Below are 16,654 nucleotides of genomic sequence, written 5' to 3'. Positions count from 1 at the left end.
TCCCATGTAGGTTATTCGTAATTTTGATAGCATTTCGCTTCCTTATTCTAATTTAGAAAACCGTTATTCCATCGCATTAAGATAACAGGTCGTTTCTTCCTCATTTATATAGCCGTTTGCTTTTCCCTACTTAGATAGCGAATAGGTTCTACTATTTCGATATCCTATCGTGTTAGCCGATTCAGAAGGTAGATTAAAACTTTAAATTGAGAGAGCGAGCCACCTCTTCCCATTAAGATAGCAGGTTGCTTTTATATAGATTATAGGTTGCTTTGTCATATTTAGATAGCCAGTTATTTAATTATATTTAGATAGCCGGTTGCTTTATTTTATTGTATCATATTTAGATAGCCGGTTGCTTTATCCTATTTAGATAGCCGGCTGTTTTACCTTATTTAAATAGCCGGTTACCTTCCCATATTTAGATAGCCAGTTACTTAATTATATTTAGATAGCCGGTTGCTTTATTTTATTGTATCATATTTAGATAGCCGGTTGCTTTATCCTATTTAGATAGCCGGCTGTTTTACCTTATTTAAATAGCTTGTTACCTTACCATATTTAGATAGCCAGTTACTTAATTATATTAAGATAGCCGGTTGCTTTATTTTATTGTATCATATTTAGATAGCCGGTTGCTTTATCATATTTAGATAGCCGGCTGTTTTACCTTATTTAAATAGCCGGTTACCTTACCATATTTAGATAGCCAGTTACTTAATTATATTTAGATAGCCGGTTGCTTTATTTTATTGTATCATATTTAGATAGCCGGTTGTTTTATCCTATTTAGATAGCCGGCTGTTTTACCTTATTTAAATAGCCGGTTACCTTACCATATTTAGATAGCCAGTTACTTAATTATATTTAGATAGGCGGTTGCTTTATTTTATTGTATCATATTTAGATAGCCGGTTGCTTTATCCTATTTAGATAGCCGGCTGTTTTACCTTATTTAAATAGCCGGTTACCTTACCATATTTAGATAGCCATTTACTTAATTATATTTAGATAGCCGGTTGCTTTAATTTATTGTATCATATTTAGATAGCCAGTTGCTGCATCCTATTTAGATAGCCGGCTGTTTTACCTTATTTAAATAGCCGGTTACCTTACCATATTTAGATAGCCAGTTACTTAATTATATTTAAATAGCCGGTTGCTTTATTTCATTGTATCATATTTAGATAACCGGTTGCTTTATCCTATTTAGATAGCCGGCTGTTTTACCTTATTTAAATAGCCGGTTACCTTACCATAATTAGATAGCCAGTTACTTAATTATATTTAGATAGCCGGTTGCTTTATTTTATTGTATCATATTTAGATAGCCGGTTGCTTTATCATATTTAGATAGCCGGCTGTTTTACCTTATTTAAATAGCCGGTTACCTTACCATATTTAGATAGCCATTTACTTAATTATATTTAGATAGCCGGTTGCTTTATTTTATTGTATCATATTTTGATAGCCGGTTGCTTTATCATATTTAGATAGCCGGCTATTTTACCTTATTTAAATAGCCGGTTACCTTACTATATTTAGATAGACATTTACTTAATTATATTTAGATAGCCGGTTGCTTTATTTTATTGTATCATATTTAGATAACCGGTTGCTTTATCCTATTTAGATAGCCGGCTGTTTTACCTTATTTAAATAGCCGGTTACCTTACCATATTTAGATAGCCAGTTACTTCATCATATTTAGATAGCCGATGCCTCTATCATATTTAGATAGTCGCTGGCCCTATCATATTTAGATAGCAGCTTGTTTTTTCATATTTAGATAGACGGTGATCCTGTTATATTTAGATAGCAACTTGTTTTTTTTTTTCATATTTAGATAGACGGTGGTCCTATCATATTTAGATAGCCGGTTGCTTCTTTCTATTTAAATATCAGATTGCTCCGTTTTCCCCATATTTTCATAGCAGAGCCAGTCATCGCAATGTATAAAAAGGTTGTTTTTTTTCTTATTAAGAAATACGTAATTTACACGTTATTTAAATATTGCGTAGGTTTTTTACGATTTTTTTTCATAGTAGCATTATCTCCAATTAGATATCAGGTCGCGTCTTTTCTCCATTTAGATCGAAGTTCGATTATTCCACCCCTTATTTCATTACTCTATGCATTCTATTGATTTTTCTGATGGCATCTTTCACATTCCTCTCTAGTACATTCAAATTTAGGCAATATTATTCAGCCAATTAGACCACATGAACAAAGTACACATGAACTGTGGCAGGTGGTCGATCTTTTACTATGCATTCTAGATTATATATGATATAAGCGGCCTTAAAGTATGCGTTAACGATTGACTTTTAAATCTAATCTATTATCTTATTAATTATAATTGTGCATAAATTAAAATTAACACTAAAGATAATTAACAATAAATTGAATTATTTTTTTAATTTTAATTAACGAAGATTAATGCCACAGGAACTGTTGTCCGTAATCTAAATTAAATTAACTATAATGAGAAAAAACAGGAGTTGTATTTTAATTAAAACAATGTTTAAACCCGTCTTATTCGGATTCATCAGACTATTGTTCTGAAGTTTAATGTCATTTTCACAACGTTTCGGTCGATGTAACCTCCGACCTTCTTCAAGTGTTTCTTGTCGAACTCATGAATGTTTCTGTCGATCTCGGGAATTTGGACGGAATTTCGAACGGATACCTTTATTTACTTCACGGGGGTAGCATGCTCTTGTTCCGTCAGCCATGACTAGATAGAGGTCTAAGCCATTCGCCGTTGTATTTTTTCGGTCGCCCACACTGAGGATTGAACCTTAAACCTTCAGGAAAATGTCGCTTTTACAATTGAGTTTTCTGAGTTCACTAACCACTGCACCACGGGTCCTTGCAGACAGTTCTGGTATGAAATTTAGGGGCCTTAAACCTAATTTCGATTTCTAGTTGGAAATATAATTTATTACTATATTATTGCTAATTATTATTACTATATATTACTGTATACGTATATATTATTGTTGTTTTTTTTACTAATCTTCTTCTTCTTCTATCTATCTTCTATCTTCTATCTATATAAATAAAATGAACTCATTTTTTCGCGTCTGATTTTGACATTAATAGGATTAAAAATCAAGATATTTCATGCAAATATAATATGCACAAACGGCAGAACAATATCTGAGGTGTGTTATAGGCTTATTATTTCTCAAATTCCTCGATAATCTTAGATTTCTATACTTTTTCTGCTGAGAAGTCACGGCCAAAATCGGTTAAGATCAATGGAAGTGGTAAAATATTTTCTCTCTAATAAATTCCTCCTCCCCCTGCCACCACTTAACACCGTTTGGGGATCGTTCACAAGGAACAGTTGAGAAGAGAACACCGGTTTGGCTTCGTAGTTCTTTCATGTGAAGTTATTTAAAATCACTAAACTAAGCTGCAGTGCTCTGTGGCGTAGTGGTTAGCGTGCTGGACAATTCACATTGTATTTTCACGTTCGCGCCGACCTACCGTAGTCGTTTTTTTTTTTTTTTCCTAAAAAACTGGAATGGACTTTTCTTGGTGGCCGAACTGTTAACGTTGCAGATGTTTTTTTTTTGTTTTTTTTTTTCACACTTTATTTTCCTACTTTTACTCATGACTCCGGGTTTGATCCTTCCTACTTACCTACCATAACATTTTTTTAAACTCCCCCCCCGTCCCGGAAACAAACACTCGGGCAACGCCGGGTACCCCCGCTAGTCTTCTATATAAATAAAATGAACTCATTTTTTCGCGTCTGATTTTGACATTAATAGGATTAAAAATCAAGATATTTCATGCAAATATAATATGCACAAACGGCAGAACAATATCTGAGGTGTGTTATAGGCTTATTATTTCTCAAATTCCTCGATAATCTTAGATTTCTATACTTTTTCTGCTGAGAAGTCACGGCCAAAATCGGTTAAGATCAATGGAAGTGGTAAAATATTTTCTCTCTAATAAATTCCTCCTCCCCCTGCCACCACTTAACACCGTTTGGGGATCGTTCACAAGGAACAGTTGAGAAGAGAACACCGGTTTGGCTTCGTAGTTCTTTCATGTGAAGTTATTTAAAATCACTAAACTAAGCTGCAGTGCTCTGTGGCGTAGTGGTTAGCGTGCTGGACAATTCACATTGTATTTTCACGTTCGCGCCGACCTACCGTAGTCGTTTTTTTTTTTTTTCCTAAACAACTGGAATGGACTTTTCTTGGTGGCCGAACTGTTAACGTTGCAGATGTTTTTTTTTTGTTTTTTTTTTTCACACTTTATTTTCCTACTTTTACTCATGACTCCGGGTTTGATCCTTCCTACTTACCTACCATAACATTTTTTTAAACTCCCCCCCCGTCCCGGAAACAAACACTCGGGCAACGCCGGGTACCCCCGCTAGTCTTCTATATAAATAAAATGAACTCATTTTTTCGCGTCTGATTTTGACATTAATAGGATTAAAAATCAAGATATTTCATGCAAATATAATATGCACAAACGGCAGAACAATATCTGAGGTGTGTTATAGGCTTATTATTTCTCAAATTCCTCGATAATCTTAGATTTCTATACTTTTTCTGCTGAGAAGTCACGGCCAAAATCGGTTAAGATCAATGGAAGTGGTAAAATATTTTCTCTCTAATAAATTCCTCCTCCCCCTGCCACCACTTAACACCGTTTGGGGATCGTTCACAAGGAACAGTTGAGAAGAGAACACCGGTTTGGCTTCGTAGTTCTTTCATGTGAAGTTATTTAAAATCACTAAACTAAGCTGCAGTGCTCTGTGGCGTAGTGGTTAGCGTGCTGGACAATTCACATTGTATTTTCACGTTCGCGCCGACCTACCGTAGTCGTTTTTTTTTTTTTTTCCTAAACAACTGGAATGGACTTTTCTTGGTGGCCGAACTGTTAACGTTGCAGATGTTTTTTTTTTGTTTTTTTTTTCACACTTTATTTTCCTACTTTTACTCATGACTCCGGGTTTGATCCTTCCTACTTACCTACCATAACATTTTTTTAAACTCCCCCCCGTCCCGGAAACAAACACTCGGGCAACGCCGGGTACCCCCGCTAGTTACTGAATATATTATCTATCAGTATTACTTAACGGTTCCGATATCGTATTAAATTCTATACTAAATCTTCTTAGTAATTAGTTATTCCCCAACATATATGTGCTGCTTCTTTCAGTCTTCTTACTCTCCACGGTTCGTCTCTGTCTATAATTTTTACTTCGTCCCATAATGGTAGATTGTTTCTCTGCACCCTCCAGATATGGTCAGCTATACCCGATTTTTGATCTTCCCACGTATCACGGTTTTTCAGTGTTCGAAATGGCGTCGTTACTTACAATCTTTTCTTGTAAAGGTAACAATCTGGAAACGTAAACGAATTTAAAACACCCTTGTCTTCTGTCTGAAAACCGCGAAGAAACCCCATGCAGACTGAATGCAACACATCTTATACACACAACTTCTCGTTCAGCGAGATATGACGAGACGAGAGGGTCTATATAATGCAGTGGGCCCACCATTTTTTTTATATGGCGGAACACTGTTAGACTCTTTAAAATTTCGTGGCACACCTATCACATAAAGTTTATATTTCTACTCGTAAAGCTTTTTGCAATTCAATAATAAAAAATAATAACGATCATCTAAAGAACATTATTATTCACATAAATAAAACATATTCTGTATTCAGTACCTGGTAGAGAATAATAATGGTGAATGTCAGTGGTACAGTTGTGTCTGATTTTTTTTACTACTTCTGCCATATGTGGACGAATGTGAGAGATACATAATCTTAACTCTTTTCCAATGTTTTGGGGTCTTTTCTGGTTTTTTTTTCATTTTAATGCTATTTAAGTAAGAAAATCCGACTTAAGGTAGTTATGAAGTGCAGCAAGATTTTTTTTTTTTAATTAGAGTTGGATACTCTTCTAGGACAGAAATACAAAAGCCATCTCATAGTAGTTGTGCGTACTTCAATTTATTATTGTTGTTGTTGTTATTATTATTGCAATTATTATTGTTATTATTATTATTGTTATTATTATTAATGTTATTGTTGTTGTTGTTATTATTATTATTATTGTTATTATTATAATTTTTGTTATTATCATTATTTTTATTGTTGTTGTTATTGTTATTATTGTTATTATTATTTTTTGTTATTGTTATTATTATTATTGTTGTTATTGGTGTATATGTTATTATTGCTATTATTATTATTGTTATTATTATTATTGTTATAGTTATTATTATTGTGTTATTATTACTATTTTTGTTATTATTATTGTTATTATTATTATTGTTAATGTTATTATTATTGTTATTATCATTATTGTTGATTTGTTATTATTTTTATTATTATTATTACTATTTTTATTATTATTGTTATTATTATCGTTATTATTATGATTATTATTATTGTTATTGTTATTATCATTGTTATTATTATTGTTATTATTATTGTTATTATTTTTATTATTATTGTTATTACTATTATTGTTATTACTATTATTGTTATTATGATTATTATTGTTATTATTATTATTGGTATTATCATTGCTGTTATTATTATTATTGTTATTGTTGTTATTATTATTGGTATTATTATTATTATTGTTATTATTATTATTGTCATTATTATTTTTATTATTATTGTTATTATTATTATGTTGTTAATATTATTGTTAGTTTATTTGTATTATTGTTATTATTATTGCTATTATTATTTTGTTATTATTATTATTGTTATTATTGTTATTTTATTTATATTATTGTTATTATTATTATTGTAATTATTATTTTTATTATTATTGTTATTATTATTATCATCGTTGTTATTATTATTATAGTTTATTTATTGTTATTGTTATTATTGTTATTATTTTTATTATTATTATTATTGTTTTTATTATAATTGTTATTTTTATTGTTGTTATTATTGTAATTATTGTTATTATTATTATTTTTTTTATTATTATTATTATTATTATTATTATTTTTATTATTATTATTGTTATTATTATTGTTGTTGTTATTATTATGAATATTATTATTATAGTTATTGTTAATATTATTGTTATTATTATTAATGTTATTATTATTATTGTTATTATTGTTATTATTATTAGTGATATTATTATTGTTATTATTATTATTATTGATATTATTATAATTATTATTATTATTATTAATGCTATTAGAAACCTATTAGTCATTGTGGATCTCCTAGAACTGCACGAGACCAGAGACATAACTCAGCCAACAATGAAAAAGCCATCTTAATGGCCATGATTCTGGTGGGTTTTTTAATCTAAGGGGGAAAATGCATTGTAAATGATCACAGAATCCGTACATCACATTTAATCCAAACAAGGCATATTGCCACTTGGATGTAAGGGGCTACTATTTGGGGCCATGTTTAGGGGAGATTAACAAGATGTTTGTTTACATTTTATTTAAACTTCTGCATGTCAGTACAGTCAGGAAAGTAGGTAGCAGCAAAGGGAATTCAAAAGTTTAGCTGAAGGAAAAAAAAACAATTAGAGTAGAAACTATACAAGTTGACAGATTAATAATCGATAAATCTAGGAAAGGATTGCGAATCCAATAAAATACTAACGATGAATATCAGTGGTACTGTTATGTCTGACCTTTTTTACTACTTTTTTCATATGTGGACGAATGTGAGAGATACATCATCTGAATTTTCTCCGATGTGTTTAATCTTTTATGTTTTTTTTATGTGTTTAAGTGAGATTACCCCACTTAAGGTAGATACGAACTTGAGAACTGCAGCAAGAATTTAATGGCTTTTTAAAGTTGGATACTCTTTTAGGACTGAAATGCAAAAGCCGTCTCATTGGAAATTGTACATACTACAATTTGAATCTGCGATCACTGGAAAATCCTGCTAATTCTTCGTCTCCATCTATAAAATTTGAAAGATTGATAATCGAAAAACGTAGGAAAGGATTGCGAATCCAATCAAATCTTTCAATGCTGATGAAGAGAAAATAATCTTCAATTTTATTTTGCTCGCTTATAATGGAAACCATCTCGGTATCGCAGATTTTGTGAAATGATGGAAAGATATCAAAATCGTCTACTTTCATTTTATTCATCCATATTGCAATTTTTTTCTTAAAAGTAATCAAGTTATCTGTCGCCGTAAGAATGCTTTCATTTCCGGCTTGCATATTGCTGTTAAAACTATTGACATATCGAAATATTTCACTAAAACACGCTATTTCTGACACCTACAATTCATCGTTTAAGTATTTACAAAATATGTCAAGTTGTTCATTCTCAAAAATGATAATAATGATAATAATAATAATTATAATAATAACAATAACAATAATAATAATAATAATAACAATAACAATAATAGAATAACAATAACAATAATAATAATAACAATAATAATACCAATAATAACAATAACAATAATAATAATAACAATAATAATAATAATAATAACAATAATAATAACAATAATAACAATAACAATAATAATAATAATAACAATAATAATAATAACAATAACAATAATAACAATAACAATAACAGTAATAATAATAATAACAATAATAATAATAATAATAACAATAATAACAATAACAATAATAATAACAATATTAATAATAACAATAATAATAATAATAATAACAATAATAATAACAATAACAATAATAATAAAAATAATAACAATAATAATAACAATAATAATAACAATAATAACAATAATAATAATAACAATAATAACAATAACAATGACAATAACAATAATAATAATAATAATAATAACAATAAAAATAATAATAATAACAATAAAAATAATAATAATAATAACGACAATAATAATAATAATAAGAAGAACTTTTCCGTTTCGAGAATCATCTTACTTCTGTGTGCAAAAGTAAAAGATCATGTTGAGAATATCGTTTCACAGCAATTCAAAAATTTTGAACTTCAAAAAATATATATGCGTTATTTTGCACAGCTAATTAAAATCCTCGATTCCAGTAAAGCAACTGTTCTCGTCGGAATTTCTGTTATAGTACTCCAAAAGCTTCAACCACAACTAGCTCCCATACTTACACAGTTATTTAAGCATTGTCTTAAAAAAATGCTTCCCAACACCCTAAAAACCTCATGAGTCCAAGGATGGAGACCTATATAAGAGCCAGATACGCCCAAGGATGGAGTACTTTTGTCAGATCTTGGCAGGAGCTGCTAGAAAGACTTTATCCTGCCTTAAAAGAGTTTAAAATAGACTTCGTAGCCCCATAGGGGATGCTGTTTTATCTTCCCTGCAACCTCTTTCTCACAGAAGAGACGTTGCGATCCTGTCTCTTCCTTGTTATATTCATGGCAAATGCTCGTCAGAGCTCCAGTCCAATGTTGCCTTGTCCTTATGTTCACGAAAAAAACTCGTCTAACTGAAACCAATATCAATAACATCCCACTCTTTATCTGTGCTTACACCTAAACGTAGATTCCACGAACAAAGCTTCTTTCTTTGAACTGCACGCTTGTGGAACTCTGTTCCCTTTGCCGACTTTCCAACTGACTACAAGAGGGTTGTCTTAAAGTCTAACGTAAACAAATTCTTAATGAGCCACCCCCTTAGTAATCGCATTTACCAAATATCCACAATTAACGATGACTACGACATGTTTCCCTTAACCACTGTCCACTTATTAACTCTTATCCTTGAGTGACCTCTGGGCCTTGATAAATGGTTACTTTTTTGGTAAAAAGAACTTTACTTGCCGAGGTTTTATGAAATTTACCATTTCAACACATCCTTTTGGTTTATTTGCTGTGACCTTTGAACCAAAACTTCTCTGTGTAAAAAACAAAACAAAAAAAAAACAATGAATTCGCACAATAGGATTTTGTTTTTCACTAAAGTGGGTAACTTTTAAGAGCACCAACCAATGATAGTCCTCCATCGGTACATATTCCCATGCATAAATAAAGTATATAAAAGGGGAAGCCATATTTGTTCTAGGCATATCAGAATTGTATCAAAAATATCCTAACTTTTGTAGTTTTGAGTGACTGTTTGCAGCATAGAAATTGATTAGTTACGTCATCTTCATCAATAAATGCAGTTAACTGTGCATGATTAATGATGTTAGTAGATTCATCGATTTGTAGAGCAAACAGACTATTTTGAAATTTGGATATTACCATACAACTTAAATACTTCCTCGAAATCTATTGTTATAAAGATTAATCTTGATAATTTCTTGTTTAGCCTTATCGACAAACATTCTGTTCGGATGCTAGAAAGGTCAACTGATTCTGCAAGAACATGAGAGTTCGATTTAAGGGCAATAATTCCTGCCATTTCATATGAAGCTAATTGAGCCTTTTCGGACACAATTATTGTTTTCTTAAATAGTTGTTTTTGCGTTGCATTTCATTCTAACAGGCGTTGAAAATAATCGACATTTTAAGTTTGAAGGCTAGCATGATTAGTGGTAAGGTGTCATTGTATCTTACTTGGAACCAGTGCTTCATCAGATTGGCCGCACAAAACACACAGCGGAGAAGGAATCTGTATCTCCAGTGAAGTGAAATATAAATTTTAAGTTATCATCACTATACAACCGGTAAACATTTGGCTTTTTTTTTTAATGAAGTTGTAGAATTATTGTTGTCAACATCGCTTTTTATTTTTAGAAACTTGTCTTTAAGGATGAACTGAATTTAAAACTACGATGGGGTATTGTTGCCACATCTTGGCAGGAGTTGCTAGAAGCAGCTTATCCTGTCTTGACAGAGTTCAAAATAGACTTCGTAGCTTAGTGATCGATGTCATATTCTCTTCCCTGCAACCTCTTTCCCACAGAAGAGACGTAGCGAGCCTGTCCCCGTTTTATCGTAATTTTCATGGAAGGTGCTCATCTGCACTTCAATCTACTTTCACGAAAAACACTCGTCTAGCAAAAACCACTATCAATAATTTCCAACACTCTTTATCTGTACTACACTTAAACGTAGATTCCATGAACTGGATTACTTTCTTAGAGCTGCACGCATGTGGAACTCTATTCCGTTTGCCTGCTTTCCAGCTGACTACAATCTGATTGTCTTCAAGTCCAATGTGAACAAGTTTTTATTGAACCGTCCCCCTAAGTAATCCAAGTTACAAAATTCCCACTAATGTTTACTACGCTAGAATCACAATGACTAATGTATACCCATTAACCCTTATCCTCGAGTGACCTCTGGGCCTTGATAAATGGTGACCCCACCCCATGTAAGAAAATACATCAAAGTGGACTTTTTTTATTTAATCATGTTTTTTTTAAAATTTTTTCTAATACAACTTTAATTTACAAAAAAAGGACACTATAAAAAAAGAAATAGCAAAAATTATCTTTTAATATTGTAAACGCAATACATAGATGATATAAACAATAAATCAACGCTTACCAATGATTCTCATTATAGAATAATTCAAAATGCCCATCACTTTAAACAATGGAGTTATTTTACATTTATATTTATATTTTTTTATATTTTAGCGTTAGCATCATGTAAGAGTGTGTAAGTTCATTTTTATTACTTAAAACAAATCCGGTTATAACGATACGAAAGCCGTTTTCCACCTAAAACATCATATTACTTAGCGGCACACAGGTAATTATTCCGCGACACACTAATGTACGGCGGCACAGTGGTTGAGAACCACTGATATAAAGGGCTAAATCCGGGCCCTCGAATAATAGAAAAAGGGTCTACTGCAGGGGCTCTCAACAGGGGTCCACATGGACCCTAGGGGTCCGTGAAATATTTCTGGGGGTCCACAGGCAAAAACATAACAAAATTGGTGTCCACAACTATATTTTTGTGGTTCATGAAGAAAACCAACTCAGAACAGTTTTTATTATTAAAAATTTAATTTCGACTGTAATTTTGTATAGTTTTTTTTTTCAATCATTCAAGTTATTTTAACTATAATATTTCTATTTACCAGGTTCACCTCATTAAATTAGTTTTCATTTAAAAATAAAGCTTAATTATGCAACATTTCTTTAGTTATTAAAACCTCAAAATTTATATGAGTGAAAAATAGAAGATTGTCTTATGACCAATAGTTACGAAGGGGCCCACAAAGATAAAAAGAAGGGAAAAGGAGTCCATGAGTAAAAATAAGGTTGGGAACCACTGGTCTCGCGTCATCCTTGCAGAGTTTCTTCACTTTCCATCCAAGATTCATCTTCGGTAATTTCAGAATAGTAGTTCCACCATATTCTTATTACTTGCCTCTCTTCTATGAACAATGTCTTTAAAAGAGTTCGAAGGTTTTCCATTAAATCTAAAGAGTGGAACGATAAAATTGTCGCTCTAGAAAAGACGACATGATTTCATTTCCGTTTTATATAAAACTTTTTATTTTTTATTTTTGCAGTGTATTGCTAGTAAGCCCGTTGTATACAAATTCAAAGAGTTATACGGGCTTTCTATCACGTCTGACAATGACGCAATGTTCAACGAGCGATATCGAAGATTTTTTTTTTTTACAAGTTAGTCACCACTTATCAAGGCTCGGAAGCCACTCGAGGATAAGGGTTATTGCGTGTACAGTACGTTAGTATTGGAGATTTTATAAAGTGTCTTACTTAAGGGGGCGGTTCATCAGGAATTTGTTTATGTTGGACTTGAAGACATCCAAGTTGTAGTCAGATGGGAAACAGGCAAACGGAAGAGAGGTCCACAGGCGTGCACTTCTAAGAAAGATGCTTTGTTCATGGAATCTACGTTTGGATTTTGGCACATATAAAGAATGGGGGAATTTTTTACAGTGGTTTAAGCTAGATGCGCTTCTCTACAACTTATACTACCGATCCAAATTATGACAACAGGACCATTGCCAGCACCCTCAAAATGCAAATCCGGACGGTTCAACGCTTGGCGGCTCAGCTCAATGAATCAGAGACCTTTTAAAGTGCCACTTCACATCTTTGAACTCGACTTGAAAATAAACACCAACGTGCACCTGGATGTGCCGGAGAGTGTGGAGAATGCCTGGTGCAATCAGATGCGCGCAGGAAGACCCTAGGTGTCGCAGCAGGATTAGACGCCGGCCCACAAGTCAAAAGAGACTCAGGCTTGGCTTCAGAAGAAGTGTTATGACTTTCTACCCGTTTCTCACTACCCCCTCCTTCCCAACCTGAACCATCTGGACTACTCTGTATTGTCCTACGTCAAGAACATCACCTACATAACCTCCCACAACACCAAAGACAACTTGATCGCCGCTATCCGTCAAGCTCCCGCCGAGATGCTCTCAGTTCCGGACCCGTATCGAGGCGGTGATTGAGGTTGAAGGCGGTTACATTAAATAGATGTCAGCTCTACTACATAATCAAGTTTCTTGAATTGTTTTTTTTTTTAATTTTTCGAAAACGTTTTTTAAAAAAAGTGTAGTGTAATTTTCTTTAAGGCGAGAATTTTATCGTTCCGCCCTGTATAATTAGTTTATTCTTATAAACGAACGGATGAATATAGGATGTTATTCAGCTCATAATAGTTCATTTACTTTGTGCGTTGTCGTAATAACACGCAATACGTTCAAGGGGATCTTTAATAATCATCGAAAAACATAAAAACAAAGATAACATTTTTTTCAATATCGATTTCAAATAGTGTTTGTTTATTTGATGGAAATCGCGCGTCAATTATCGGTAGAAAAATATTTTCATTTACCGCACGTTTCATTAAATTCTTTTGTTTCGGTTAATTAGCCAAACACCCCAAACAAAGTCGTCAAACGCGCCATTAATCTCCTCACTCAACTATTTGAAAAAAAAATGTCAATCTGAAATGTCGTTAATTCGAAATCATAAAACAAAACCTCTTAAGATTCTGCAGCTTTCCAATCGCCCGATTCGTTTGAAAACGATCGCGTTTGGCCTTTGCTCCTTCCATTTCCTTGATTTAAAATTTTGTTATACATTTTAATTTGCCGTTTTCAATTCTTAAGAGATCTAGATGGCAACCTGGCATTGCCAGGTCGTACAATACGCTTAAACATGATATTTTAATTGATGCAGATTGTGTATGTATTATCATAATATCAATCATCTATTGATTATTTTATATTAGGAGAAATAATTTTTATCGATTATTTCATATTACGAGAAATAATTTCTATTGATTATTTTATATTACGAGAAATAATTTTTATCGATTATTTTATATTACGAGAAATAATTTCTATTGATCATTTTATATTACGAGAAATGATGTCTATTGATTATTTTATATTACGAGAAATAATTTCTCTTGGTTATTTTATATTACGAGAAATAATTTCTATCGATTATTTTATATAATGAGAAATAATTTCTATTGATTATTTTATATTACGAGAAATAATTTCTACTGATTATTTTATATTATGAGAAATAATTTCCATTGATTATTTTATATTACAAGAAATAATTTCTATTGATTATTTTATATTACGAGAAATAATTTCTATTGATTATTTTATATTACGAGAAAAAATTTCTATCGATTATTTTATATTACGAGAAATAATTTCTATTGATTATTTTATATTACGAGAAATAATTTCTATCGATTATTTTATATTACGAGAAATAATTTCTATTGAGTATTTTATATTACGAGAAATAATTTCTATCGATTATTTTATATTACGAGAAATAATTTCTATTGATCATTTTATATTACGAGAATTATTTCTATCGATTATTTTATCTCACGAGAAATAATTTTTATCGATTATTTTATATAACGAGAAATAATTTTTATCGATTATTTTATATTACGAGAAATAATTTCTATTGATTATTTTATATTACGAGACATAATTTCTATTGATTATTTTATATTACGAGAAATAATTTCTATTGATTATTTTATATTACGAGAAATAATTTCTATTGATTATTTTATATTACGAGAAATAATTTTTATCGATTATTTTATATTACGAGAAATAATTTCTATTGATTATTTTATATTACGAGAAATAATTTTTATCGATTATTTTATATAACGAGAAATAATTTCTATCGATTATTTTATATTACGAGAAATAATTTCTATTGATTATTTTATATTACGAGAAATAATTTCTATTGATTATTTTATATTACGAGAAATAATTTTTATCGATTATTTTATATTACGAGAAATAATTTCTATTGATTATTTTATATTACGAGAAATGATTTCCATTGATTATTTTATATTACGAGAAATAATTTCTATTGATTATTTATATTACGAGAAATAATTTCTATTGATTATTTATATTACGAGAAATAATTTTTATCGATTATTTTATATTACGAGAAATAATTTTTATCCATTATTTTATATTACGAGAAATAATTTTTATCGATTATTTTATATTACGAGAAATAATTTCTACCAAGTATTTTATATTACGAGAAATAATTTCTATTGATTATTTTATATTACGAGAAATAATTTCTATTTCGCAAAAAATAAAAATAATAATAATAAATATAATAATTTTCATAAAATTCTGTCTGTGTTTGTTTACAGTATCACGTCAGCTTGTATTTGGGCTTGACGAGGAATGCCCTGCAAAAGACACCTGATACAGGTTTACTTTTTAAATATGCAAACTAAGAAAGGATTTGCGGCGAATTTAAATGGTACCTTCTCTTTTAATCGTAAATTGGACTCGTTAATTAGAAAAAAATAAAATTAAACGGTAAGGTACACCCGGGATTGAACAGTGGATCATTCGAGCTGTAATCGAATGCTCTACTTAAGCTATGTCCCCAGATCCAAATTAATCTGGGTTTTTTTATTAAGAAATGATTTGTAGAAATTGTATTATCTCCCTTTGCCAATGTAATGTGAAATATTCCCCCCGTACAAAGTTTCTTTTATCTATAAGAGAAGAGATAATTTTAAGATCGGGGTTTTTCGATTGCCAATACTTACAGAATGAATTTCTGTACAAACTATATCTAAGAAAACTGCCAGACACATAAATTGATTTTGTGTAAAATTTGCAAAAGATAGGCTCAGTCGTTTTGGAACTTATGACGAAAGAACTTAGACGCACACGTACAAAGTGACATATAATAGCAGAGATTACGAGAAACACCCATTCGCTACTCTTTTCATCTCCTTTTGAATTATTTATGTTACAATCTTATATACCAATGTAAAATATATTCAGGGATTATGTAAATAGCTGTGTACCTACGAAACGTGACTGAATCTCGTGCGTGTGTTCGTATGTATTGCTTAAAGAAATGGCTTTTGTTTTTGTCAATCAGTCTTTAACATGTGAACGCTTTTAATCTGTTGATATGAATTTCAAACATTTGCCTGCTTTCCAGCTGACTACAATTTAGTCGTCTTCAAATCCAATGTAAATAAGTTCTTGATGAACCGCCCCCTTAAGTAATTCAATTTACCAAATTTCCACGACTAACGATTACTACGATATTATCACATTAACTACTGTACACTCATTAACCCTTATCCTCGAGTGGCCTCAGGGCCTTTATAAGTGGTGACGTATATGTTAAAAGCAAACATACAGTTATGCACTGGAAACTAATGTTTTTATATCCAGAAAGTTACTTGTCGACCGTTTCGGT

This window comes from Euprymna scolopes, chromosome 8, assembly GCF_053919585.1.
Source record: "Euprymna scolopes isolate OS-2025 chromosome 8, ASM5391958v1, whole genome shotgun sequence".
Classification (NCBI taxonomy): Eukaryota; Metazoa; Mollusca; class Cephalopoda; order Sepiida; family Sepiolidae; genus Euprymna; species Euprymna scolopes.
Note: the sequence above shows the minus strand (reverse complement) of the source record.